The following is a 5,000-nucleotide window of genomic DNA, read 5'->3' as shown; positions in this document are numbered from 1 at the left end:
GGACCACTCACGGTCCTCTCTGTCTCACCTGGCCGGACCACTCACGGTCCTCTCTGTCTCACCTGGCCGGACCACTCACGGTCCTCTCTGTCTCACCTGGCCGGACCACTCACGGTCCTCTCTGTCTCACCTGGCCGTACCACTCACGGTCCTCTCTGTCTCACCTGGCCGGACCACTCACGGTCCTCTCTGTCTCACCTGGCCGTACCACTCACGGTCCTCTCTGTCTCACCTGGCCGTACCACTCACGGTCCTCTCTGTCTCACCTGGCCGGACCACTCACGGTCCTCTCCGTCTCACCTGGTCGGACCACTCACGGTCCTCTCTGTCTCACCTGGCTGGACCACTCGCGGTCCTCTCTGTCTCACCTGGCCGGACCACTCACGGTCCTCTCTGTCTCACCTGGCCGGACCACTCACGGTCCTCTCTGTCTCACCTGGCCGGACCACTCACGGTCCTCTGCGTGGACTGTCTCCCATCTTGACAATGATTGGTTTGTAGCCTACATCATATGTGCGTCTGACGTCGGCTTCTTGTGAATGTGATTTTTATTATCTAAACACAGGTGCAAGCAAAACACCAATGAGGGTTTCCAAATTCCAATCATGGAAGTTGGAAACCGTCATTAGTGTTTTGCTTGCACCTGTGTTTACCCTGCCTTTTCGACACAAAATGGCCCCCGTGAGAAGGGTCTCTTGCGCATGGAGTGCATGTTACGCCAAACTTCATTCGAAAATCTATCAGTTAATGTTGCCTTCATTGTCGGCAACAATTAGGCCTACAGCCTGATAGAACGATAAGGGGCTAATTAAGAATCATTAGGAGAGACTGTTCAATTCAGCATATAACAATAAGCCACACCTACTTCCACCTTTAGCCTGCGGGAACACCTGTCAATCATCCCCTGTTTGTTGAGCGGTGTGTCTGTCTGTACATGGTCTGGATTTCCCCCTGCCTGTGCTGTGTTCATTAAGAGACTAGTTTGTGTCTACGTGTTTGTTTCTTACACTGATGCAATATGTTGTTTGTGCAGCTCACTTGAAAAAAAGGCAAGTCATTTCTTTATGTTCAGCTCTCCCCTCCTCATACAGGCTATCCTCTCTCTCTCTCTCTCTCTCTCTCTCTCTCTCTCTCTCTCTCTCTCTCTCTCTCTCTCTCTCTCTCATCCTCTCTGAAAATAGCCTACCTAAAGTTACAGTGTTGGAATGTTTCCCTTTTGACTTTGTACAACATATATTTCAATTAAAAACGTGCTCTCCTCCTCCCACCATGTCCTCCAGTGGCTCATTTGTCATGGTTCCTCTGACAATAGCCTGGTGAAACGTTTCTGTATTTGGTCCGAAAGTCTGAACTATCCCAAAAATGCTTTCACACTGCAAGTGAACCGCAACACGGTGCGGTTTGATCCGGACCGAGACCACCTCTTTTCATCGGACCAAGGACCGGGCGTTTGGTCCGAACCGTGGTCCGGGGGAGGGTTGTCACACCTGTCACTTTGGTTCGGATCAAACTGGAAAGTCCGAAAGTCCGGACCAAACCAGGTAGGTGTGAAAGCGCCCTTAGAAGATCCCCTCCAAACATGTTTTAAGATGGATAAAGACGATACTTTGATGAATCATTTGTGTGATGTGGTTTTTCCACAAAAAGGTGCACATTATGTGTGAAAGCTGGGATACGAGATGAGATGAGATGAGGTGAGAGAGACAGACAAGGTTACATCGTCAGGCTAAAGCCTGTTTCGAAAAGTAAGTAGAAAGTACAGATATCTGTTAAAATGTAGGGAGCAAAAGTAAAAAGTTGTCAGAAAAATAAATACTCCGCAAAGTACAGTTACCTGAAAATCCTACTTAAGTAGAGTAACAAAGTATTTGTACTTAGTTACTTCCCATCTCTGGACGTGAGTAAATATTAGTTTTGGTACGTCCACCCTTGGGAAAGATCACATTGTTGAATTCCCCCCCAACAGCTACTGTGTCCTGCTGGGGGCGCAGTTGCATAAAGCTAGTTTAAGTCTAGTCTACGCCTAAAGGTCTTTACAGACCAAAAGTGAATGATTCGTGCAAATAAATCACATGGCCAAAGAAATGTATAAAACTAAATCTATGCACACCAAATCAGAAACATCCATATTTTGTGGTGCAGATGTATTATCACTTTGTGATTTGGTTTGGATAGTCCCATAGAGATGAATGGGTTGGTTTGGATAGTCCCATAGAGATGAATGAGTTGGTTTGGATAGTCCCATAGAGATGAATGAGTTGGTTTTGGATAGTCCCATAGAGATGAATGAGTTGGTTTGGATAGTCCCATAGAGATGAATGAGTTGGTTTGGATAGTCCCATAGAGATGAATGAGTTGGTTTGGATAGTCCCATAGAGATGAATGGGTTGGTTTTGGATAGTCCCATAGAGATGAATGAGTTGGTTTGGATAGTCCCATAGAGATGAATGAGTTGGTTTGGATAGTCCCATAGAGATGAATGGGTTGGTTTGGATAGTCCCATAGAGATGGATGAGTTGGTTTGGATAGTCCCATAGAGATGAATGAGTTGGTTTGGATAGTCCCATAGAGATGAATGAGTTGGTTTGGATAGTCCCATAGAGATGAATGGGTTGGTTTGGATAGTCCCATAGAGATGAATGAGTTGGTTTGGATAGTCCCATAGAGATGAATGAGTTGGTTTGGATAGTCCCATAGAGATGAATGGGTTGGTTTTGGATAGTCCCATAGAGATGAATGAGTTGGTTTGGATAGTCCCATAGAGATGGATGGGTTGGTTTGGATAGTCCCATAGAGATGAATGGGTTGGTTTGGATAGTCCCATAGAGATGAATGGGTTGGTTTGGATAGTCCCATAGAGATGAATGGGTTGGTTTGGATAGTCCCATAGAGATGAATGGGTTGGTTTGGATAGTCCCATAGAGATGAATGAGTTGGTTTGGATAGTCCAATAGAGATGAATGAGTTGGTTTGGATAGTCCCATAGAGATGGATGGGTTGGTTTGGATAGTCCCATAGAGATGAATGGGTTGGTTTGGATAGTCCCATAGAGATGAATGAGTTGGTTTGGATAGTCCCATAGAGATGAATGAGTTGGTTTGGATAGTCCCATAGAGATGAATGAGTTGGTTTTGGATAGTCCCATAGAGATGGATGGGTTGGTTTGGATAGTCCCATAGAGATGAATGGGTTGGTTTGGATAGTCCCATAGAGATGAATGGGTTGGTTTGGATAGTCCCATAGAGATGAATGAGTTGGTTTGGATAGTCCCATAGAGATGAATGGGTTGGTTTGGATAGTCCCATAGAGATGAATGGGTTGGTTTGGATAGTCCCATAGAGATGAATGGGTTGGTTTTGGATAGTCCCATAGAGATGAATGGGTTGGTTTGGATAGTCCCATAGAGATGAATGAGTTGGTTTTGGATAGTCCCATAGAGATGAATGGGTTGGTTTTGGATAGTCCCATAGAGATGAATGGGTTGGTTTGGATAGTCCCATAGAGATGAATGGGTTGGTTTGGATAGTCCCATAGAGATGAATGGGTTGGTTTGGATAGTCCCATAGAGATGAATGAGTTGGTTTGGATAGTCCCATAGAGATGAATGGGTTGGTTTGGATAGTCCCATAGAGATGAATGGGTTGGTTTGGATAGTCCCATAGAGATGAATGGGTTGGTTTGGATAGTCCCATAGAGATGAATGGGTTGGTTTGGATAGTCCCATAGAGATGAATGGGTTGGTTTTGGATAGTCCCATAGAGATGAATGGGTTGGTTTTGGATAGTCCCATAGAGATGAATGAGTTGGTTTTGGATAGTCCCATAGAGATGAATGGGTTGGTTTGGATAGTCCCATAGAGATGAATGGGTTGGTTTGGATAGTCCCATAGAGATGAATGGGTTGGTTTTGGATAGTCCCATAGAGATGAATGGGTTGGTTTTGGATAGTCCCATAGAGATGAATGAGTTGGTTTTTGATAGTCCCATAGAGATGAATGGGTTGGTTTGGATAGTCCCATAGAGATGAATGGGTTGGTTTTGGATAGTCCCATAGAGATGAATGGGTTGGTTTGGATAGTCCCATAGAGATGAATGAGTTGGTTTTGGATAGTCCCATAGAGATGAATGGGTTGGTTTTGGATAGTCCCATAGAGATGAATGGGTTGGTTTGGATAGTCCCATAGAGATGAATGGGTTGGTTTGGATAGTCCCATAGAGATGAATGGGTTGGTTTGGATAGTCCCATAGAGATGAATGAGTTGGTTTGGATAGTCCCATAGAGATGAATGGGTTGGTTTGGATAGTCCCATAGAGATGAATGGGTTGGTTTGGATAGTCCCATAGAGATGAATGAGTTGGTTTTGGATAGTCCCATAGAGATGAATGAGTTGGTTTGGATAGTCCCATAGAGATGAATGAGTTGGTTTGGATAGTCCCATAGAGATGAATGGGTTGGTTTTGGATAGTCCCATAGAGATGAATGAGTTGGTTTGGATAGTCCCATAGAGATGGATGGGTTGGTTTGGATAGTCCCATAGAGATGAATGGGTTGGTTTGGATAGTCCCATAGAGATGAATGGGTTGGTTTGGATAGTCCCATAGAGATGGATGGGTTGGTTTGGATAGTCCCATAGAGATGGATGGGTTGGTTTGGATAGTCCCATAGAGATGGATGGGTTGGTTTGGATAGTCCCATAGAGATGGATGGGTTGGTTTGGATAGTCCCATAGAGATGAATGGGTTGGTTTGGATAGTCCCATAGAGATGAATGGGTTGGTTTGGATAGTCCCATAGAGATGAATGAGTTGGTTTTGGATAGTCCCATAGAGATGAATGAGTTGGTTTGGATAGTCCCATAGAGATGAATGGGTTGGTTTGGATAGTCCCATAGAGATGAATGGGTTGGTTTGGATAGTCCCATAGAGATGAATGAGTTGGTTTTGGATAGTCCCATAGAGATGAATGGGTTGGTTTGGATAGTCCCATAGAGATGAATGAGTT

At 44.7% G+C, this 5,000-nt stretch overlaps 1 protein-coding gene across 1 annotated transcript in view; it reads right to left on the bottom strand.

Annotated features, from left to right (window-relative positions):
- Positions 1-5,000, bottom strand: part of ltbp4 (latent transforming growth factor beta binding protein 4) — a gene marked incomplete at its 5' end in the record, with an annotated part of 171,357 nt that overhangs the window by 150,174 nt on the left and 16,183 nt on the right. The window lies entirely within an intron of this gene.

This window comes from Poromitra crassiceps, assembly GCF_964638095.1.
Source record: "Poromitra crassiceps genome assembly, chromosome: 5".
NCBI lineage: Eukaryota > Metazoa > Chordata > Actinopteri > Beryciformes > Melamphaidae > Poromitra > Poromitra crassiceps.
Note: the sequence above shows the minus strand (reverse complement) of the source record. Positions and strands in the feature narration are given on the sequence as shown.